The sequence below is a fragment of the Sminthopsis crassicaudata genome, chromosome 3, assembly GCF_048593235.1.
Source record: "Sminthopsis crassicaudata isolate SCR6 chromosome 3, ASM4859323v1, whole genome shotgun sequence".
NCBI classification, from domain to species: Eukaryota; Metazoa; Chordata; class Mammalia; order Dasyuromorphia; family Dasyuridae; genus Sminthopsis; species Sminthopsis crassicaudata.
This window is the reverse complement of record NC_133619.1, coordinates 43,892,914-43,918,229: the sequence shown is the minus strand read 5'-3', so window position 1 is coordinate 43,918,229 and position 25,316 is coordinate 43,892,914. Positions and strand designations below refer to the sequence as shown.

The following is a 25,316-nucleotide window of genomic DNA, read 5'->3' as shown; positions in this document are numbered from 1 at the left end:
CATAGTATTTTCAATTTTTGTTGTTGTTGTTTGCTTGCATTTTGCTTTTTTCTCATTTTTTTCCTTTTTGATCTGATTTTTTTTTGTAGAGCATAATAATTGTGGATGTATAGAAGAACTGCCCATGTTTAACATATATTGGAATACCTGCTGTCTAAGGAGAAGGGTTGGGGGGACATAGGGAGAAAAAAATTGAAACAAAATGTTTTTGCAAGGGTGAATGTCGAAACTATGAATGTGTTTTTAAAATAAAAAAAGCTTTATAAAATTATTTTAAAAAGAATAAATTGTTATCTAACTCTAAGAACTAAAATCTTAGGATTCTGGCCTTTCCATTAGCCAGATAAATGGAGTATAGAATTATATACTTTCTTTGGGGATTTCATTGAACAAGAGGAACATGTATGCCCTTTATTCCAAAACAAAAATACTTTACCTAATCATAAAAATGGGCATTTTCCAAAGTAAAAATTAACCTAAAACAGAAAAATAAATCCAACTCTTGTTTCCTTCAAGTGCTCTTTCTTGTACTAGCATGACAGCAAATACAACAATTATCACATGCTTCTCTGGTAATCTCTCCCTCCATTGTTTATTTTTTAAGAGTCAAATTGTTTCATCAGCTAAGGCATTCTCTGCCAAAAGAAACGACATAATCATTAACTAATTACTGCTAAATAGCAGCATTGCACATTTTGACAGACAAAGGCACATTCTACAAGGAGTTGAAAGTGACAGAAAAAGCCTAATAAACCTGTTAAACTCTCTAAGGTCTTTGGTGCCAATGGGAGCTATCTTTAGGAAAGAGAGCAAAATCCCAATTCATGGTCCTTTACCTGCTTCCCCTCTCATTGCCCACAATTAATGGGTTACTACACCTTTCACCAAGCCAATAAAACAATGACTTCCTCTTAGAATAGTCCCAGACTCATTTATGGAGTTCTTTGAAGCTGGCAAATTCTAACAAAATAAAAAAAAAAAATGTCACTTAGATTGCTGTTCCCCTATCATCAATAGCAGCAGTGAGGTGTGAGATAAACATGACAGCCCCCAGGTATGGAGAAAAGAAGGAAAAATGTCAAAACAAGCCCAAGACTCAATGCCATTGACCTTTACTTCTTCCCCATTATACTTTAATTTATAAAAAATTGAGTTGCTAGAAATGATTTTAAAATACATGTTCCTGCTCTCTTCATTGAAGGACTCTGTTTTTAATGTATTAAACTTAACATTGCCTCATTAAATAATACTTTGACAATGTTTTAGATATATTCTATTCTGGCACATCCTTGTATTTGATTATTCTCCCCCAAAAAGTCATTCTCTTTAGAGAAAAGAAAAAAAAATCCAATCACATTTGAAAAAAGCATTCTATAAAATACACAGAAATGGGGTATTTACATTGTTGGGAATTATTACTTTCCATCCTTTCACATATGATGAATTGATAAAGCTAAGAAAAGATAAATATACTGGGAATGCAAAAAAGTTTATGTTTTACACATTTCAATAAGACATATTTAATATCTTAGATGAAAGCTCAGGATCTATTTTTTTCTAGAAACTCCATAAATTTCTGATGTTTCTCATAATGATTATACACTTGATTCAAAGAGATTTTTTAAATCAGTCATTTTGCTACTAGAGAAATGTGGATGGGAAGGAGCAGGATGGGAAGTGGTAATAGAGTCTGCCCTAGCCGCCTGAAACCAATTACTATATAATGTAAGTAGTCAGATTTTAAACATCTCCTCTGCACTTATCATTCCCAATGCCTCCTCTATAAAAAGTGAAAAATTATTAAACAAAGGTCTTTTTGCCACAAAAAAAAATATTTGAAGAGACAAAAGTACCCAGAATTATTTTTGAAAAGATGTCAAATGATAAAGCTGGAGAATTGCACTGTGCTTCATAGAACAGAATGCATGAAATGATAGAAAGGATATTCATTTAGCAAACCATCATCACCAACATCACCATTATCACCATCACTACCAAAAAATTAAATCAAGGCAAGATTTTTAATTGTTTACCTTTCTAGTTCAGCACAAATGTCCCCTCTCCAATTAGCATGAGCTATAGCTTGGAAATTAACCAGTCATGTTGAGTTCCTATCTCCAGATTTACAATTAGTAATGCTATTAATGTGGTTCCTGTACTTAGCGTTACTAATTATATTGCTATGAACTAATGGTGTTAAAAATAGCAATCGCCATCAACTACCAATTAATGCTTAATGAGAGCATATAAACCCTGGCATTGTAATGAATTTCAAAATTATTGTTGCTAGTTGCAAGTTCTTGAGATAGTGCAAAAATGGGTGTAACCAGTAAACATTGAAGGGCACTGATTAAAAAAAAAAAAAGGCTAGCCCCTCTATGCAAGGAAAATAAGAAAAGAAATAGATAAACATGGAAGAAATCTCCATTTCATTTTAATCTTGAATTTGAATGTGAACATTGTTCTGGGGATGGGGAGGATAATTTTCAAGTATATTATGTTACAATAAAGGAGGAAGTCAAGAGTGGAAAATATAATTAAGAGAAGATAGGAGAAAAAATTAGAGAGGTATCGCTCAAGGTGTTAACTGGTCCTAGAATATATGACAGAGGATGTCACCGAATTCCCAGAAATAAACTGTGCCTTAAATTCTTAACGTTATGGAGAACATAAATTCCAAAATTTGGCATTGTGTTTGAAAGACATCTGAAAATGGAAGCAGGAACCCGGGGGCAAAGAGAGAATGAGAATCAATGGCTAAACATCTTTTGTTTGCAGAATCTTTTATGTTATTAATAGTCTACACTTTGTAGTTGAAGATGTCATGAATAAGCAGCTAGGTGATACAGTGATTAGAGTGCTGAGTTTAAAGTAAGGAAGGTTCATCTTCCTGAGTTCAAATCTAAACTCAGACTATCAGTATGACTCTGGATAAGCACTTAAAAACCTGCTTGTCTCAGATCCTTGTTTGTAAAATTAGATAGATTAGAAAATGGCAAACATTCCACTTTCTTTTCCAAGAAAATGAAATTAGGTCATGAAGTGTTGAACATGACTGAAAAAAATTGAATAACAAAAATATATCATGGTGTGTGGGGGAGGAAGGAAAAAAAACATTTTTTTTGAGGCTGTGGTTAAGTGACTTGCCCAGGGTCACACAGCTAGAAAGTGTTAAGTGTCTGAGACCAGATTTGAATTTGGGTCCTCCTGAATTCAGGGCTGGTGAAGGAAAAGCATTTTTGACTGAAAATTTTGGCTATCAAGTTATGTGCACTGGGTACATATGTATATATAAAGAAACATATAAACTCAAATCCATTTTCATTGCTATTAGACACATTGTGTTATCAGGCAGTCTTCGAGTAAAATAATCTCACCATGTGTTTGTATGTAGAGATATGTACATATAAATATACAAACATTACGTAGATTTTCAAACTCGTAGTCTTACTTTTCTCCTCATTTCTTAGTTCTTTGACATCTGTCATACACAGAAAATATCATTTAAAGCTGAGGGAAAAGAAAATTAAAATCGCCTTCTTTGAGCAATTGAAGGGCTTGTTCATTCAAGCAGTCTTTGATCATTTATTTTGAGCCTACTGGACAATCATAAGCAGAGCAGCTGCAAAGCAGCCCTGGTGGGCACAAATGTAGCACAAGGTGAGAGACCAAAGCCAGACCTGAAGCCTTAACTTATGACTGAAGAGGAACTGTACTTGCTAGAAGTGTTAATTAAGAAAATGACTCAAGTGAAATGAAAGAACTGGAAAGATCCCCATTCATTAATCATGGAGGATAATCACAGAAGCATCTCAAATAATGCTCAATCTAAGCCTTCTATTCTCCAACTATTTTTCTGTGTTTTAAATATTTTTTTATGTTTTAGCTGGAAAGAATTGTCATATTTTGACATGGAATATTTGGTGGAGCTGATAGACTCTTTTTAAATTTTATTTTTAATTTATGGAATAAAACAAGCATTTCCATAATGGCACAATAAAAAGATAATTGCACATGAAAAGATACATTCAAGAAATAGAAAGTAGGTGAGTCCATTTTCTACAATTACAAGAAAACTTTTAAATTGTCATGTACCTGAATATGTAGAATTCAAAAGGCACCTATCTCGATACCTGTTATAGTCTTTAAAGATGAAGTTGTTATTGGAATAGAAAAAGAAACATTTATAAATTCTATAATCATATTTCATTATTTCAAGTCTGACTTTCTCAGGGTTGGTAATTCCCCTCTCCCTGCACCGATGGGTAGATAAGTGTTTAGTGAATAAAGCATCAAAACTGGAATCAAGAAAACCTGAATTCAAATCCAGCCTCAGACACTTTCTAGTTGAGTGACCATGAACAAAGTCACTTAATTTCTGTCTGTTTCAGTTGTTTTTCATTGGTATAATGGGGATAACAGTAGTGCCCACCTCCCAGAGTTGTTTTGAGAATCAAAGGTCATATTGCTAAAGCACTTTGCAAACCTCAAAGTGCTATGTAAATAAATGTACATGTTGCTTCTATGCCATTTGGCTAACATTCATATCCTGGGATGAGTCCACTTTTGAACAGTACATTATATCTCTATCCTGGTCTTCAGAAAACAGAACTAGAGTCTTGCCATAAAGCCCATATTTAAGATTTCCCAGTTTTCTATCACCTGCCAGAATTTCCATTTCCCATGTACCGTCTTCAAGAACATTTACCTTCCATACAGCAAAAAGCCAATTAGAGCCTGACTTTAGCCCAGTCATCAATATCCATGCAATGTGTGAAGGCAGAAGTAAAAACTGATCTCTGAGATAAGAAGACCTGGGTGTCCTTTGACAAATATAAGCTGTGTGACTTTGAGCAGGTCACTAAATCACCAAGCAATTATCTAGGACTCTAAATTGTAAAACAAGTTCAGATCTTCCCTAGAAGAAGAATTTCAATATTAAGAGCTCCAATGCTAATGATGCCATGGGGTCAATCCAAAAATTAAAAAAAAAAATTAAGTAAAATACAAAATCTTAAACAAATGCTAAACTGTTAAAAAAAAAAAAAAGACAGAGGATGAGTGTCTGCTACAGTTGCTGCTACTGCTTTGGTCAGAACCCCTCAACGTCTTCCCCTCCCAGATTTACTTATTTATTTATTTAGATTTTTTTAATAGGTAAAAGGGGAGATTCTTTGCCTCAATTAATACCTGTCCTTAATCACAGAATAGCTGTGGCCTAAGTCAAACTGAGACCCTGTTGAAGACCTCAAGTTAAAGAGGCTAAAGTCTCTCATTTCATCCAGAGCCATCTCCAGTCATTTTGATCTACATCTATTCACTGGACCAAGATGGTTCTAGAGGAGAAGGTAAGGCAGGTGACCTTGCACATCCTTCCCTTACTTGCATCCAATTCATTTGCATGTCACGCATCCCTGAAGTCATGATGCTCTAAGAGAACCAAGGACAAATAATAATAATCAGGACTAAGAATGGATACCAAGTACATTACAATTATTATCTCATTTGATCTTTGCAACAACTTTGGGCAATAGATTATATCATTATCCTGTTTTACAGTGGAGGAAATTGAGGCAGTTAAAAGTTAAGTGCCTTCCCCAGGGTCACATGGCTTGTTCACATTCTTCAGTCATGTCCAGCTCATGATGACCCCATTTGGATTTTTCTTGGCAAAGATACTGTAGTGGTTTGCCATTTCCTTCTTCAGTTAATTTTACTGGTAAGGAAACTGATGCAAACAGGGTTCAGTGACGTGTCCAGAGTCATATTTCTAGTAAGTATTTGAGGGCAAGTTTTAACTCAGTTTTCTTGACCTCAGACAAGTCTTCTATCCACAAGGACAGCTAGATGCATTTTTTTCATATTAAAAACAAACTACTCATTTCAGTCAGGGTATAAGTTCAATATGATTCAACAGTATGGCATTGTGCTAAAGAAAGCTAATATAAACATAGACTACTTTAATAAAGGCACAGCACCCATTTGGGAATAATGGTCCCCCAGTCTTATGTCCTAGTCAGACCATCTATGGCTTATTGCATTCAATTTAGGGCATCATATTTTAGGAAGAACAGTATTAAGCTAGGCAGTTAGATGATATAATGAAGTGAGTCCTGGACTTGGAATCAGGATAACCTGAGTTGGAATCATCCCCTAAGATGCTTGCTAGCTGTGTGACAATAAATAATTCATTTAATCTCTCCTCCCTCTGTGTTTTTTTTTTTCATCCACAAAATGGATAATTTTATCATCTGTCTCAGGGTGTGAAGAACAAATGTGATAATATCTATAAAGTACGTTGCAAACCTCAAAGCACTATATAAATACTAGTTCTTTTGGTTATTTTAAGCTGTGAAGTATCCAAAGAATCACCAGTATGGCAAAGACTTCACAGTCTGGTTATATAAAACAAAGCAAAATAGCCATCATATTTGTTTGAACAAGTCAACCTCCAAAATTCAGGAACAAATTTGGGAGGCGGTACCCATTGGGAAATAAAGGTGATTTTTATAAGAAAACATCAATGAAATATTTGTTAATAAGAAAAATAAATAAATACATGTTATAGGGATGTGGAATTGTAGATAGATACACACATGGAAACTTCCTAAGTACATGTAATTGGGGACATTTAAACTGGGTTTACAATGGTCAGAAAACTTAATATTTGGGAAGCCACATGAAACCAAGCTTCTGAACAGAAGCTGACAGAATAAAATCACTCTCTAGCCAAAGATAAACTGAAAAAAGTCTCAGGAAATGTCAGTCTTACTGTAATGAAAAGAGTATTAATCCAGCTCAGATAGATTGTGGGGAAGGCTGGAAAAGGTTTTAATCACACCAAATCAGGGGGGCAGTTTCCAGTCCCAGCTCAGAGGGCCAACTCTAGGAAACTAGGTTTTTTTCTGAAACAAGTAGGTAAAGCTAACCCCTGCAAGCACAAGGGGCCCCTATATTCAAAGCACAGGAAGCTTAGGAAAGGATCCCCTTTACCCCAGGAACAGAGCTTGACCACAAAAGTAAAAAAAAAAAAAAAAAACAAGGACGCACCAAAAGAAAAGGAAAGAAAATGAGCAAGAAAAAGAAAAGAATCTTGATAATAGAAAGCTACTATGGTGACTGGGCAAAACACAAACTCAGAGGAGGACAGAAAGGTCACAGAAGAAATCTCAAAGAGTGATAAGAATTGGTCTCAAGCCCAAAGAGACTTCTTGGAAATGCTCACAAAAAACTTTAAAAGGCAAATAAGGGAGGTAGAAGAAAAAAATAGAAAATAAATGAGAGATATGCATAAGAGAGTCAAAAGCTTAGAAGAAGAAAGAAAAAAATTGCCTGAATAAAACACCTTAAAGGTAGAATTAACCAAATGGAAAAAGATATACAAAAGACAACTGAAGAGAATAACATATTAGCAATTAGAACAGGACAAATGGAAACTAATGATTGTGAGACAGCAATAAACAGTCAAACAAACTAAAAAGAATGAAAAAGTGGAAGAAAATGTGAGATATCTCATTGGAAAAACAGCCAACCTGAAAAATAAATCCAGAAGAGACCATTTAAAATTATTGAGCTACCTGAAGTCCATAACAACAACAAAAAAAAAAAAAAAAAAAAAAAAAAAGCCTGAATAGCAAAGAGATCATTTAGGAAAATTGCCTGAATAAAACACCTTAAAGGTAGAATTAACCAAATGGAAAAAGATATACAAAAGACAACTGAAGAGAATAACATATTAGCAATTAGAACAGGACAAATGGAAACTAATGATTGTGAGATAGCAATAAACAGTCAAACAAACTAAAAAGAATGAAAAAGTGGAAGAAAATGTGAGATATCTCATTGGAAAAACAGCCAACCTGAAAAATAAATCCAGAAGAGACCATTTAAAATTATTGAGCTACCTGAAGTCCATAACAACAACAACAAAAAAAAAAAAAAAAAAAAAAAAAGCCTGAATAGCAAAGAGATCATTTAGGAAAATTGCCCCAATATTCTAGAAAAAGATAAGATGATACTTATTGAAAGAATCCATCCATTACCTTTGAAAAGAGATTCCCACAAGGAAAACACCAAGAAATATTGTGAAACTCCAAAACTATAATCTCAAAATTAAAAGCTGCCAGTCAAAAATAATTCAAATATCAAGGAGCAACATGAAGAATTATCCAGGATCTGTCAGCTTCTATAGTAAAGAATCAGAGGACCTGGAATACCATATTCCAGAAGACAAAGGACCTGGGATTATAACCAAGCATTAACTACCTAACCATCAGCTTTCAGAGGAGAAGATGGAGCTTCATTGAAGTAAGAGACTTTCAATCATCCTATTGAAAAAACTAACTTAAAAAAAGAACTAAACAAAATTTAATCTACAATCACAGGACACAAGAGAAGCATAGAAAGATAAACAGGAGAAATATACACACACACACACACACACACACACACACACACACACATTATTTAAAGATTAAACCGTTTTCATTCCTAGGTGGGAAAACAATATTTGTAACTCTTGTATCTGTCACTGGGGCAGACAGAGGGGGGTAATACATGGACTGAGGATGTGGTTGTGAATGAATTCTGATATGATGATATCAAAGTAAAAGACATTAAGTGCTAGAAAAAAGCTATACTGGAAAAAGAGGAAAGGGGAGGCATAAGGGCATAAGGGCAATTAGTTCACATGAAGAGGAACAACAAACCTATTTATTACAATGGAAGGAAAGAAAGGAGGGGCTCGGTTTTGGCTCCAAGAGGATAATAATCATTCAGTTGGATATAGAAATTTATCTAACCCTAGAAAAAAATAGGAGAAGAAAGAGGAAAAGAAAAGAAAGGAAGAGATAGAAGGGAAGGCAGAAACACTAGTGAAAAAATGTAAATGAAGGGGAAGGCTTGATAGAAAATAAGTCAGTAGATGGAGTGGGTTAAAAACATTACTAAGAAAAAGGGGAGAGTTGTTAGGAGATAAGGTAGTAGATGATTGAGGACAGGGTGGAAAGAGAGAACAAAAGAATATACAGGAAATACAGAACTGGTAATCATAATTGTGAATGAGAATGGGATCCACTCTCAAAAAAAAATATGGAATTGGATAGCAGAGTGGATTAAAAAGCAATCCTAAAAAACCTTAATTTTCATGAATAGGATGTTCCAAAAAGTTTTTAAGGCATTAAAGCTTAAAATTGCAATATGACTTTGGGAACACCCTTATATTATGTTCTATTCAACAAGTTAAATGTGGTACTCCTTTTCATTTCATTGAAATGTAAGTGCTTTAAGCCATTCTAGGCATGAAAATATGAGTTTGTATGCATGGTCCAAAAAATGTGACCAGAGCCTGTATGCTTAACCTTCCATAATCAGGGTGTGAGACCCTAAGTCTTCCCTTAAGATTTTGTAAAAGGAATGAGTTCTAAACTACAGGGATTTTGAAGGTGTACATAAGAGAATTTAGAGTAATCATGACCTTCCAGCACACCACTGAGGAGCAAAGGAAAGACTCAGATATGATTGATATTGGGCATGCTCAGAAGGAAATACTCAGCTAGAGGGACATATTGGTGTGGCAAAAGACCCAGGATGAGGGAACTTTTTCTGCCAGTGCTTATCTATCTAAAAACTTTATATTGTAATTGTTGTTTTGTTACCAAAATGGTCAAGATTTACTGGGGAGGGAGGAGGGAGAGAACTCAACTTCTGTCTAAACATTAAGAATTTTCCCACCCAGAGGGTCAAAAGTATTGAGAGATCCACAATAGTTCCTTTCTCTTCAGCTTTAAGAAAGTCATTTACTTCTGAACCTCTGAGTCAGAAATTTCCTTATTGAACCTTATAGAGATTTTTGGCTATGAAATTGATAAATAATAACTTTGAAACTTAAAAGCTAGATTTTTGTATAGAGCAAAATTTTTTTAAAAAAAAGGAACACAGAATCGACCAAAATTATGTTTTTCATATCTTTCTGGGGCCTGTATTAGCATTATTGTGTGTTACAGTAGGCTATCTGTAGTCACAACTCTTTCTACCATTCAAATGTAGGCTCCATAACAGTTAGGACTGTATCTTGTTAGATTTTGTATTTCGCACAATGTTTAATCTAGAGGTCTGGACAAACATTTTTTTAAATAAATGCTTTCATCAAGGAAGTGCATGAATATGCTATATACTATTATGATAATTAGCTTGCTTTAAGACTAGGAAATAATACAATGTTCCCAAGGTCCATCAAAGTCACCAATTTCATAGCCAAAAATCTTTATAAGGTCAATCAAATGAAATATTGAATATTCTGTAGATTACCAAAGATACTATATAATTTTCCTAATCAAAAATAATTTTGAGGAAGAAAAGTTGCATGTAAAACATATATCCATAATCATGTTAAATTATATAAATAATATTAAAGTGATCTATAAACTACATGCCATTGACCTAAAGATAGATAGTAGGCATATACATCAAGGGATTCAAAGACACAGGAAAGATTCCAGATAAGCAAAAATCTTTATATTTTATTACATTTATTATTTTGCATCACATATATTGTTTTATTACATTTACACTATATTAATAACAGGAGAAATTAAGGAGAAATTTAAATAAATAATTTTGGAGAAATTAAGGAGAATGAATGTTGGGTGCCCTTAGATTGTAAAATGGCAGAACATGTGATAATGTAGGAATGTGGTAGAATTGTAACCGATGAATATGGAAAACTCAGAAAAAATTTGGAAATTGAATGTATTAATATAAATTTAAGTGAGCAACAAAGAGAACAATTTCCATAAAGACCGCAGAAATACAGAAGAAAATACAATTATTTTGATGCATATTTTCCAATTCTTGATAAAGAAGTGATGCATGTTTTCCTATTATTGAGAAAGAAGTGACACTTTATAGTCCTGAAGGAGTCCTCCATTTTTTTGACATGGCTAAAGTATAGATTTGTTGATTGAACCCATTTGTTACAAAGAAACAATTTATTGGAGATGGGAAGAGAAACATTAAAAAGGAAAAGTTATATAGAAAAAGGGAAGAATAAATAAAAATTTTAAATAAAGTAATATATATATATATATATATATACATATATATATATATGTATATATATATATATATATATATATATGTATTCTTTAAATATCCTTCATTATCATTTATCTATTTCTGGATGGTTTATTTTGTGGACAGCCTATGACCCATATTTAATCCTCTGTAGGTAAGTTTATTTTTTATTTTTCCTTCACAAACAATTGGTGTATGCATAGGGAGTACAAAAAACGTGAACTAATTTTTAATGTTAGCCTAAACAATAATAAATAATTAGTAAGGTAAATCTGGTGCCAAGATAAAATGATAATACCGTCTAGAGTCAAATAGCACACAAATTACAGTCAAATTATCTTTATTAAGATCCCAATTTTTATGTAAATGGAATCAAGTAGAATCAACATTGCCTTCCAGGATCTTCTGATCTAAAATAGAGGCACTGGTTCATAGAGGAAAAAGAGAAAGCAAATAAATATATTAATCATTTTAATAGTGAAGTATTAATCCTAGGTAGAAGACAAGATTGAACATATGTTGTGAATAGATGATGAGGTCAAGAATATTATTAATATGTACAAGAGAAAGAATAGCTATTGTGTCAGTCTTCTCTGAGAAATCTTTAAAAAAGTAGATATCAAAGAAATTCAAAGACTAAAATGGATGTGTGAAAGAATGATGGGACAGTTACAAGAATCAAAAATAAGGATGTACAAACATATTAACTTCTGAGTATAATAATAATAATAATAAGCCTTTAAATTCTGAACTTTGTAATAAGAATAGTTAATATTTAAGGTTTGAAGAATACTTTATAGATATTATCTCATCTTAGCCTTGCAACAATCCTGGGCATTAAGTATTATTATTATTCTCATTTTAAAGAAAAGGGAACTGAAACAAACAGAAGTGACTTTATAGGAAGTTAGTCACAAAACTAGGTACAGATGTGAAGTAAAGTCCTCCTGACTCCAGAAATTCCTCATTCTATCTAGGTGCTTTATAGCAGGAGTGAAATAAGGGCAGATAAGAGAAATGTGATACTCATAAGTATCCTGGTGGAGAGCTTTAGAAAGAAGAGTGAGTTTAAATTTGTGTCACTGGACAATAAGAAAGTACTGTAGAATGTTAAAAGAGTATCGTCTAACTGAATTAACAGAAATCATATGATTATCTCAATAGATGCAAAAAACATTTGACAAAATTCAACACTCATTACTATTAAAACACTAGAAAGTATAGGAATAAATGGAGTTTTCCTTAAAATGATCAGTAGCATCTATTTAAAACCATCAGCAAGCATAATATGTAATGGGGATAAACTAGAACCATTCCCAATTACATCAGGAGTGAAACAAGGTTGCCCACTTCCACCATTACCAATCAATGTTGTACCAGAAATATTAGCTTTAGCAATAAGAGAAGAAAAAAGAAATTAAAGGAATTAGAATAGGTAATGAGGAAACTAAATTATCACTCTTGGCAAATGATATAATAGTGTACTTAGAGAATCCTAGAGAATCAGCTAAAAAGCTAGTAGAAGCAATTCACAACTTTAGCAAAGTTGCAGAAACAAAATAAAACCACATCAATCATCAGCATTTCCATATGTTACAAACAAAATCCAACAGCAAAAGATACAAACAGAAATTCCATTTAAAATTGCTGAAAATAATATAAAATATTTAGGAGTCTATCTGTCAAGACAAAGTCAGGAACTATATTAACACAATTACAAAATACTTTCCACACAAATAAAGTCAGACCTAATGAATTGGAAGAATATCAAATACTCATGGGTAGGCTTGTAATATAATAAAAATGACAATTCTACCTAAATTAATCTACTTATTATATGTGATACCAATCAAACTCCCAAGAAATTATTTTTAAGAGCTAGAAAAAATAATAACAAAGTTCATCTGGAAGAATAAAAGATCAAGAATTTCAAGGAAATTAATAAAAATTGCAAATGAAGGTGGCCTAATATACATAAAAGTATATTATAAAGCAGCCATTATCAAAATAATTTGCTACTAAGAAAGGGAGTAGTGGATCAGTGGAATAGGTTAGGTTCATAAGACAAAATAGCCAATGACTATAGTAATTTTGTGTTTGATAAACCTAAAGACACCAACTTCTGAAATAAGAACTCAGTATTTGACAAAACTTGCGAGGAAAATTGAAAATTCGTAAGATAGAAACTAGGCATTGACCCACACCTAATGTCTTGGAGAAAGATAAAGTCAAAATGCATTCGTGATTTAGATATAAAAAGTGATACTATAAGCAAATTAGAAAAGTGTATAAAACATTAGGAGGAAAAAAAAAAAAAAACTTCTCAGATCTGGGGAGAAGGAAGGAATTTTTGACCAAAGAATACATTATAGAATGCAAAATGGATAATTTTAATTATATTAAATTTAAAAATTTCTGGACAAGCAAAAGCAATGCAGACAAGGTTAGAAAGGAAGCAGTAAAATGGGAAAAAATTTACATCCAAGGGTTCTGATAAAGGCCTCATTTCTTAAATATATAGAGAATTGACTCTAATTTATAACAACACAAGCCATTCTTCAATTGATAAATGGTCAAAGGATATGAACAGACAATTTTCAGATGAAGAAATTAAAAACATTTCTAATGATAAGAAAAAGTGCTTTATATCACTGTTGGTCAGAGAAATGCAAATTAAGACAATTCCAAAGTACTACTATATACTTCTCAGATTGGCTAGGATAACAAGAAGAGATAATGATAAATATTGAAAGGGAGGGGGGAAATTTGGGACACTAATACATTGTTTGTGGAGTTGTGAACTGATCCAACTCTTCTGAAGAGAAATATGGAACTCTGTGCCCAAAGGGCTATCAACTGTGCATACCCTTTGATTCAGCAGTGTCACTATTGGGTCATATCCCAAAGAGATAAAAAAGGGAAAATAATCTACATGTGCAAAAATACTTGTAGCATCCCCTTTTAAAGTGGCAAGAAACTGGAAACTGAGTGGATGGTGAAAAATGGCTGAATAAGTTATGGAATATGAATATTATAGAATATTATTGTTCTATAAGAAATTATCAACAAGATGATTTCAAAGAGGCCTGGAGAGACTTTCAGGAACTGATGCCACATGAAATAAGCAGAACCAAGAGATCATTGTATAAGAAAAAAACAAGATTATGTGATGATCAATTCTGAGGGATGTGGCTTTTTTTTTTTGACAGTGAGGTGATTCAGGCCTGTTCCAATGGACTTGTGAAGGAGAGAGCCATATGTATCTAGAGAAGGCTGGTGGGGACTGAGTGTGGATCATAACAGCATTTTCACTCTTTGTTGTTTGCTTGCATTTTGTTTTCTCTCTCATTTTTTCCCTTTTTGATCTGATTTTTTCTTGTGCTGTATGATAATTGTGCTCTATGGAAGAATTGCACATGTGTAATGTATATTGGATTACTTGGCATATAGGGAAAAGCATAGGGAAAAGGAAGGGAGAAAAAATTTGGAATACAAGGTTTTGAAAGAGTGAATGTTGAAAACTATCTATGCATATGTTTTGAAAATAAAAGGCTGTAAATAAATTTAAAAGGATATTTTCATAGTAAAAATGACTTTCATTTGGGTCTTTATGTTAGGAGAACCTGGCTAAATGCTATGCTTAATAGATGCTTAATAAAATTAATAAATGAAAATCTCCTCCTCTGGTGGCATTTCTCTGCCTCTCCCCCAAGTTTCCACAGCTTTATGTTGGGTATGTATCCATTGGTCTCTCCTCTTGAAAGATTGCCATCTTGGTCAGCATACTTCAAAGACTGATTAACACATATTCAGCTGTTTTGATGGGAAGTTCTAAAATGACTGATACCCAAAAGGACCATTTGGACAGGCAATAGAGTCAAACAGATGGCATAGGAAATAAAAAGTTAGATTTAGGCTCAGGAAGATTTGAGTTTAAATCTTGCCTCAGATATGAGCTATGTGATCCTGAACGAGTCGTTTAATCTCAATGTGCTTCCTTTTTAATCATCTGTAAAATGAAAAAGTTGGTCTTGACTCTAAGGTCAGTTCCAACTCTAAATCTCATGACACTATGAGTATCTCCTGCTTGCTCTACTTGAAACCATCAAAAGGTTTCTAGCCCTTACTCTAAGCATATATGTGACAAATAAATTCTTTTCTTATTTTCCCTATCCTGTGGACCATATACCTAGTTGTATATATGGTTCAAAAAAGTAAAATAACTTTCCCAAAAACACACAAGAAGTTTACAATGAAGCCAGTATATGAACTCCAAGCTGCTGAGTACAAATCCAGAAATTTTCCCACTTATAACTGTATTAAATTTTAACTCTTTTAAATAAAATTTATAAATTAAGAGCTGAAAGGACCAGAGACTATTATAATCATTCCCCTCATCATCTTCCTAAGTGAGGAAACTGAGGAGGGAGAATAAGTAATTTAAGAGAGAACGTCCAGACCAATGGCTAGTTGGGAACTCTTAGGCTAAGATTTTAGGGACCAGAAACATTGAGCTGTGTTCTCTATCTGCCCTTTTGATTTACTCTGAGTTCATGGCTCTGGGATTTCCTGCCATCCCTTCCATAGGGAAACTAGGCTTCCAGTGTTTCAATTGATCTCCATTATAGATTTCTAAGAAACAGCTGAATCTTCCCTCTTGTGTAAAGGCCTTCCCTAATGAGAAATGAAGTAAAAATAAAAGACCCTGAACACAAATAAAGGTCAGGAAGACTTATTCCCACTCAGAAAAGGAAAAGCTAAGCAATGAAGAATGATAGAATGATTATTAATCAGTTCAGAGTCTTCTATTCAAGCCGCATTAGTACATTTACAAACAGCATATTCATTAGCTATTTTATATTTCTCTTCTGCTGAGTTCGGCCTGTTCGGCTTCGAGCAGGCTCTTTTTCTTGTGGTCTCTCTTTTGGGGAGGAGGTCTGCTTTCTCTCTAATCTAACCAGTCTCTGCCTTTATCTGCAATTGCTTTTGTAGCCAATATTCCATAGCTAGGATGCCCTGAAAGGGAATGAAGCCAGATACTGTTTGAGATCTCATAAACCCCCATAACAAATAAAAAATGACAGAAACAGGAGCCAGATCCATCCCAGACTCAGTTTTAACCTTGACTCTCTGCCCAGTGGATTGAATGTCACCCTCTCTATTACCCATAGGGATAGTAGAGCCCATCTGGGGCTAAGAGATTTATCCTTATATTTCAAATTTCCCAGAAAGAAGTATGAAACAGAGTTTGCCCCTTTAGTATACCCCCAGAGTCCCAACTCAAGTCAACTTTAAGTCATTATAATCAACCATTACAGGATTTCTATGCAAGATACAAATTGGGGATAGAATGGGAAAAGTCCTGACATCAGTCCCTAAGGAGATACTGCACAAGCAGCAAAAGCAAGATCAAAACCCAGATATCTCTGATTCCAGAACTATTGTTCTTTCCTTTGTAATATCCCAATTTTCCTAATTCATAAGGTAGCACAAATTCTCATCTAAATTTGAAATTAGTGGTATAGCTCATGACACTCATAGCAATGACATATATTAATGAACTTTGGCTTATTGTAAATTTCATAAAGCTGTCATTAAACGACATAATTTTCTTAATTAACATCCATTTGTTTGTGACTTGCAATGTGTATAATGATAATCATATCTTGGTAAATATTTCATAATTTGATCTCACTAGACTGAACTTTTATTTATCATTCATTTTGAATGATCATTTTAGTCTATACCTAGTTAAAATTTTAATTCATTTAAATGTCGTCATCAAAAAAGCTAAAAACCATAATTCACATTATTTTACATCTCTAATTTTATTTGCAAAAAAATAAAATGAAAGGTTCTAATTTGAGTGAAATGTTAAAAGCTCCATAATCTTTAACAGCCTTTGCTCAGCCAATAACAGCAATGTTAATTAAAAAAACGAATCTTGGATTTAGGAACTTCCCTAAAATGTTAGCCATCACAGAAATAAAGGAACTTCCCCCAAATTTTAGCTATCACAGTTAAGTGATCACCAAAAAGCACCAATTTGAATAAGGATATTTATCAAGCAATTAAGCAAACATATTGTTGAGAAGTTTCACTTTATTTACATAGAAATGTGTAACAATGATATGTTTATTTATAATTTTTTCACTTGCAATTAATGTGACAATAATTAGCTCTAAAAGGCATCATGGCATTCTTGAAAAATACTCCTTTCCTCCACCATGGAGATAGGAGGATATAATGCTGGCTTTGATGCCAGCTATGTAACCATGAACAATTCACTTTAACTCTAAGTACCCCAGGCAACTTTCTAAATCAATAAATTAGAGATGAGTAGCTTATCTGCATTGGTGGAGAGTTTCTAGGCTAGGCCCTCCTCTATGCTGATGAAATCAGTTGTAGAGACCAAACAAAAAAAATAAATATAATAATGAAATTCCTCTGGAATTTTAGTTGACTTGATTTTTTAAAGATTTTTTTTTTCTTTTCTATATATCACTCTGGTCTTTCTAAAGTCATAGTTTCTTTTAATTTTATTCACATTTCTTACTACCTTTATTGTAGTCTATGATTTATATCTTCATTAGAGTTTCATGACACTTTTTTTTAAAAACAAAACTAAATACAACAATCTCCAGTGTTAAGGTTTGTAGTCAGACGCAATCATTAAAAAGAAAATAATTTAACATATGTAATATCTGATGGTGTTAATCAAAACAAACATAAACATTTATGCACAAAACTGAAACTAAGGTTCTTACTTTCTGCAGATCGCTAATCAAATCATCATTGGACTGGAAAGGACAGGGTCAGAAATTGTGTTGAATTTTACCTTTATATCCAAAGGTCTAATCCCATTATAAACCCTATGAATTGATGAAGGTGTCAACAAACACCCATGTTCAACAAGGACTGTACATATATTATACTAATATTATGCGATAACCTCAACCATTTTCAAAGGAAAAGGATGATGAGATTCATCAATAATATATAAGCTTATAGATAAATGAAAGCTATACAAGAGTTCTTGTTTTTGGCAATAGTGTCAAGCTCCACCACCAACTCTTTAACCAGAATTACTAATAAGCAACCAAATAGGCTGACTTAAGGGTCACTTCCTTTCCTTGTCCATCCTCTCGAGAAAGTGTTAATGAGTAGTGAATTAGCTCAAAGGTTGGCAGCAGGGAGGACATGTAGAAGCAGGGGGTCTATGGATGATCCACAAACTAATCAGCCTCTGAATAATTGGAATTAGATCTTTATTATTTTCTTTCTGGTCACCTTCCAATGTACGTGTACATTTTTATAGGAGCTTCTTCATTATACTCTGTGTTACAACTGTTTCTAACCCCACCATGCAAATTACCATAAGCCCACACAGTTGGATCCTGAAAGAAATTAAAGTAGTCCTTTTTAAAAGGCCAGAAAGTAAAATATTAATAAAATTTTAACATGCAACTTCCTTCCAATCACTTGAATACCAACTAATCATTGATGTTCCTTGTCTGTATTTCCTATTTAATTAATTTGGGGGTTGTAACCTGAGATCTAGGAGTCTATAGGTAGATTTCAAAAAGTTCATCAATCTGGAATTTTTAAAATTTTGATAACTATTTCAACATAATTGGTATCCTTTGTATTTTTAGGTATTTTATGTTATTCCTTTAACCACATTTTTCTGAGAAAGGGTTCACAGTCTTTGCTAGACCACTAAAGGGATCCATGAAACAAAACAAAACAAAACAAAACAAAACACAATATTGAAATCTAGTATCCCAACCTAAAAAAAAGTACTCATATCATTGATCATTCTCAGTCTTTCTTTCTCTATATCTAATTTGTCATCTCTTTATGTAAAATGTCTTTCAGATTCACCTCTACCTTCTTCCTCCTACTGCTCTGCGCAGAATCATTGGGTCCTGATCTTCTCATACCTAGATTACTATAATAGACTCCTGGAAGATTTTTGTACTTAATCCACCTGCATCCTGCTTCTGGAAGAACATTACTAAAATGCAACTTTTATCATTAATCTCCCCTAATATTGAACCTCTAAGGACTTTCTGTTAGTAACTTACAATACAAACTTCTCTTTCTGGCATTCACACCTGCCATAACCTGGCTCTACCTGATGGATTTCATCTTATTTCCCTCTGTTCCTTCACAAGATGCTAGTCCCACTATAGACCCACAAACCGTTCTCTCCTTTGGATTCTAATCCCCACTTTTTATTCTTTGTATTTGATGCTGCCCCACCTAGAATGTCCTTCCTTTAATCTTTCTCTTACTGAAATATCACTTCAAGATCCAGCTGATGACTCTCCTCCATGAAACTTCTCCAAGCTAATTGAACCCACAAATCTCTTCCTTCTCTCAGATCCTATAACTCTTAGAATAAGTACAAGTAGTCACTCAATTGTTCTCTAATTGTTTCATATTTCTCATTAGCAAGTTAGATTATAAGTTCCTTGAGAGTAGGAACCAGGTCACATACTTCTTTAATATTATTCAAAGCAATGGTAAGAATTAATACATTTTAGAACTAGAATGGAGCTTATAGAACAGCTAATCCAAATCATAATTATAGGAAGCATTTATATAGTGCTTTAATTTATAAAAAACTCTTAATGTGTTATTTCACTGGATTCTCATAACTAATATATGAGGCACGTGCTATAATTATTCCTATTAATTTTGGAAAAACTAAGCTGAAAATACCTAATGACTTGACCGGTGTATCACAACTAGTAAGTGTTTGAGACACTTCCCAGCTCTAAATCTAACTACTATGACACTGATCTGTTAGGTATGGAGAGAGAAAGAAGGGACAAAGCAAAAGAAAGAGAAAGAAAGAAAGAAGAAGAGAAAATAAGAGAGATAGAGACAGAGACACAGATGTGGAGTCTGAAAGACCTGAATTCAGATTCAGCCACGGACACTAATGGTGGGAGCCTTGGCAAGTCACTTAACCTTGTTTGCCTTAATTTCCTTATCTCTAAAATTAACCAGCGAGGGGAAAAAATACTTTTTTTTTTTCTAAGAAAGTTCCAGATGACCCCATGAAGAGGCAGACATGAATAAAAACAACAATTATTCTTTTGCACATAGTAGATGTTAAATATTAACTGAATGATAATTCTGGTGAGTTTTTTTGAGAAATGGACTTATTACCACCAGGCATTCCCTCTAACATTCTGGTATTATCTGTTCTATGTTTCTTCTTTTCATCCAATGAAACCATTATTTATATTCCCCCAAATCCACTGCAGGGAATCACTTGTTTTCAGGTACCTTCCACTATTACATAGATTCCAATGGAATACATAGGCAGCTTATCAAGTGTTATTCACTCTCACCACATGATTAGCCCATTTTCCTTTTCTAATAATCCAGAGACAGAGCTACCAACTGAGAACCCAAGTCTTCTAGTATGAAAAAAGAATTTCCTTTTCCTGATTAAAACCTATAGGTATAACAATTCAAGCCATTTAGTGAGAAAAACATGGGATTTTGTAGATTAAAAAAAAAACCCTGGATTCAAATTTAACATACAAAATAGGAAATGTAAGACCGTGGGTGGAGAGTTATTATTTAGTCTTAATTTTTCTTAACACTGGAATGAGGAAATTGGACTTAATGATCTCTGAGTCACCTATCAGATTTCAATCCCATAAGTCTAAATAAAGGCAGAATGATCTCTATTAAATACTTTTATAAGTTCATTGACTTATATAGGTTCCTTTATAGTAGAAAGACTCTAAGACTAGATGAATGGAGCTGAGTATTACACTGAAAGAAATGAGAGAACAATATAAAGTGTTTTTATTCATACCTTTGTAGATGGTACAATGGATAGAGCACCAGCCCTGAAGTCAGGAGGCCCTGAGTTCAAATTTGATTTCAGACACTTAACATTAGCTGTGTGACACTGGGTGAGTCATTTAACCCCCAACTACATTGCCAAAACAACAAACAAAAAAAGCTAAATAATATACTGCTTTAATTGTGTATTGTTGTGGGGGGGTCCTGTTTATATAAAACACTCAAACACATATGTGTATAAATATATAAAATATACACATTATCTTAGTAGAGTGTGGTCTCTGTGAAGGCAGGATAATATACTTCCAGTATTCCAATATATTTCCAGTACATAATGCATGTTAATAAATTAATTTATTTGGAATTATATGTGAAATATTTCATATAAATATAATCATAAATTGAGACCAAAACATTTTTAAAAATCACTTTAATAAATCTCGATTGATTATAAAAGGCAGAATCAATGTGGTATCCCAAGACATAAGAACTTAAATGAGTTTTGATTAACTGTGACTTTAAGATTTTTAAAGAATGTAAAAATTTTGGCTACAAATCCTGGCTCTGCAGTGTAATGTCTTTATGACCTTAAGCAAGCCACTTAACCTATCACTTCCCTTATCAATAAGATAAGTACATTAGACCAATACTTTCTAGAATATCTCCAATTTGAAATACAGAGAAACAGATGGTGTGGTTTTAACAATTCTAATATTTTGATGAAATGTAAATAACCCTTTATTTCAGTTCAGTTCATTGACATAAAATTCAATTCAGTTCAACAAATCACTGACATGTTTATTTGGAACTTGCCATGTGCCAGGAACTGTGCTTGATTCTGGGTTTATAGAAAACTTGCTACTCTCAAGGAGATTGAATTGTAATAAAAACATACAAAGTACCTAAGGGATCAGGGCAAAGGGGGGAAAAAAGTACAGATATTTTCATAGAGCAACAGATTCCATCCATAATGCTCATATTGATATCATTGTTATTGCCAGCACTAGAGATGGATAGGGTGACAAAGTTGATAGAATTAAGCACAAACCACAAATGCCCATGCTGAATAAGCCCAATGCATGCCCAAATAGGTTGACTAGGTCAAGTGGATTTGGTGGATTTTCACTCATTCAATTTTTTTTTCTTTTAAATTAGAGGAGAATGAATTAAGGGTAAAAAGTGATGGCTAGGAGTTAAAGATAATATACCATATTGTTGCCCAAAATGTTATGCTTTAGGGAGTTAAAAGATAGATACTTCTATTTGGAGTGGGATTCATTGAAGAGATTGTATTAGATTGGATTGAGGTCTTTAAAGATGGGTAGGATTCCTGAGCTTTCATTGTATCCAAACAGATCTTTGTATAATAGTTGTTCTACTTATTTTGCTCAATTTTAATATTTATAATAATTTGAACTCTCTAAGGCAAATTTTCTAAGTCTATAAATTACAGATGAATTTTAATCTGCAACAGCGAAGGGAATTTCCACAGCAGGAGGTGCCTATATAAATGAAATCATAAATTGAGACCAAGACATTTTTTAAAAACACTTTAAATGATTCCCTACTTTATTTAAGAGCTATACCCAGTTCCATATATCGTGTCAGTGTTCTATCCAACCCACTACAGAGACACTAATTTAATCCAATGAATTCAGGAAAGCACTTAATAGAAATCATTCTGCCTTTAGATAGAACCATGGGATTGGGAGTTGGAAAGAAATCAGAAATCATCAAGCTCAGATCCCAGGACAGTTAAGAAAACTGAAGCTCAAAGGGGTTAAATACCTTCTTTGCTATTAATCACGGATCTCACAAATCAAGATTTGAATCCAGGTTTTGGGGCTCCAAATCCTATGCTTTTCCCACTAAACCACTTAAATTATTATTCTCTTTCCTTCTCTCTATTCAGTTAAAAATATGCCAGATGGATTTTTCTGTAAATGGTTCTTTCAATTAAACACTACAATTTATTGGGCACATATTAAATAATGTTCCCTCTTAAATGACTCCAAATTCAAAATTTCCTCTTAGGTATTTGACATGTGATTTGCATCTTTTACACATCTATAATGAGTATAATATGTTTCTCACAAATCTTGTTGGGGATCACAATTAGGAATTCTGCTCTTTGAGCTCTACTCTGAAAAACAACAAACTGATAAAAAAAAGACCACAAAATACTTCCTATTCCTTTCAATATATTCATTCATTTTCTTCCACCATCTCTTTCTTCTTGGAAGAATAAGCACAGAGAAGGTTTTCTGAGCTCCCTGAAGGGAAGAGCTTAAACTTCTTCAAAAACTATGATATTTTTTCTTATGTTACGCAACTGCATTATCAAAAAATCAGTTTTATGATGGGAAGAGGTTTGCTTAGGTGCTCCTGGGAGGTGTAATAACTTACCAACACAAGGTGGTGCTCTATTCTTATGAAACAGTAGAATGTCTTTGATTTGGATGTTGAAAGTAGGGGTCAGATAACATCTTTATAGCTTGACCACTTTTTCCCAACTCTAAAAAAAGAAGGACAAAATAAATTAAAGGAAAAATCATCAAGTAAAAAATAAAATTCACCTGAACAATTAATGGCTTTTAGAAAACTATTCCTTTATCTTTTAAATTATTCCCAATAACTTAATCTTCATTCAAATTTAGAGATGGAGGGATCTTAATTATCATCCAGTCCCACTCCATTCTTTTACAGATGAAGGAACCAAGGCATAGAGAGGTTAAAAAATGGACTGATTCAGCTGGATCATAAGTAAAATTTCAAGGTAAATTCAACTCATGGATAGTAAATAATGTCTCTACAAGTAAAAATCTTAGAGCTTCTGACGCTAAATTTAATAGTTTACATTAAGCTATAGTGACTAAATTAGTGGTATTTAAATTGATGGTAGTTGATTACATATCTTTTACTGACTTTTCCCCATTTTTTTCATTTAGTATTTTTGTTTTTGCTTTTGCTTTTTCATTAGTTCATTGCTTTGGGTTTGTTTCATTGCTATGGTTTCTATGATTTTTCCCCAGGTAAAAGAGTTTTGAATAATTTTTATACACACACATACATACAGATATATACATTCCTTCACAAAGAAATAGAACATCCCAGGAGGTTTTAGTCTAATACCTTGTCATGATTGTATACAGACCCTCACACTATACCAAAGTCCATGAGCTGACTGGTCCTATTATGCTTAGAAGGACTTTGAATACTGATCCACTGAGAATCCATATATGTACAAACCAAGGACTAATCTGGCTAAGTTTGGGGATACTCTTCACCGGACGATTAGTCATCATCAACCAGGAATTTTTCATCAGACCATTTCATGAAATCAATACATTAAGGTAAAGAAAGGCTTAGGATCTTAATTTTGCATCAATGTAATCAATCACAGATTGTTGAAGCATTAAGGTTTTCCCTTCTATCTAGGACTTATCTAAGATGTGAGAAAAAAGTCATACAAAGTGATAAGGTGTAAATGAGTTGTGACCAATACTGATGAAAGGATCAATAAATCATGGATTCATTGAATCATTGAATGATTGAATGTGTATGTGTGTGTGTGATATAGATATAGGTATAGGTATAGATATAGAAAGATTTTATACACACACACACACACACACACACACACACATATATATATGTATGAGAGAGAAGAAGAAGAAGGAGGGAGGGAAGGAGATATAGACAAGAAGTAATAGAAAAGAGAAAAAGGAAAACAAGGGAGTCAAACAGAGATAAACAGAAAGAGACAGAAAATGTCTCCTACCTTTTCAGTATCCCACCAATTCTGTACAGGAAAACCAACTGTCGTATATAGATTCAAGCCCATTGCAAGAATCTAACTTTTCCCTAAGACCTAAGTTAGAATCTTTCACAATGACAGCTTCTGTTATATAAACCTAATAAAATAATTTGCCGCTTACAATCATCTCTCACAAGGATGGCCTAAGTCATTGGCTAAAGTTTTTCCTGTAACCTTCTCCCAATAAATGTTTTCCTTTAAAAAAAAAAATAACTAAAGAGTTTTAAAAAGCTACAAGTCAGCAAGAATTGATTAAATGAATTTGTGAAGAGGAATTTAGATGAATTCTGGCAATGTCAATAATCACTTAATTCTAAATATATGTCTTGTTAATGAAATCATAGGACTGAATTTAATTTAGATTCAACAGACATTTGGTGATTCAGCCCCTACTTTGTTCAAAGAATTGGAAAAAACAAAAACAAAAATGAAAAGTCCCTGTTCTCAAGGAGGCCAATTTTGTTTTTATTAGGTTGGGGGCTACTCCCAGGAGATTAGTGAACACAAGATATCTACAATGTAAATACCAATAATTGGGATTAGGAGAGAGGGTAACCATTAATGCAAAATGGATCAGAAAAGGCATTGTGGAAAA

General features: G+C 33.2%; 1 long non-coding RNA gene across 1 annotated transcript in view; it reads right to left on the bottom strand.

Moving 5' to 3' along the window:
• LOC141564815 (uncharacterized) overlaps positions 1-24,710 on the bottom strand; it is a 28,021-nt gene extending 3,311 nt beyond the window's left edge. The window contains exons 1-2 of the long non-coding RNA XR_012488739.1: positions 24,686-24,710; positions 23,311-23,419 (exon numbers count right to left, since the gene is read on the bottom strand). This is a non-coding gene — a long non-coding RNA (uncharacterized LOC141564815). The remainder of the gene's footprint in view (positions 1-23,310; positions 23,420-24,685) is intronic.
• Positions 24,711-25,316: the final 606 nt, after the last annotated feature.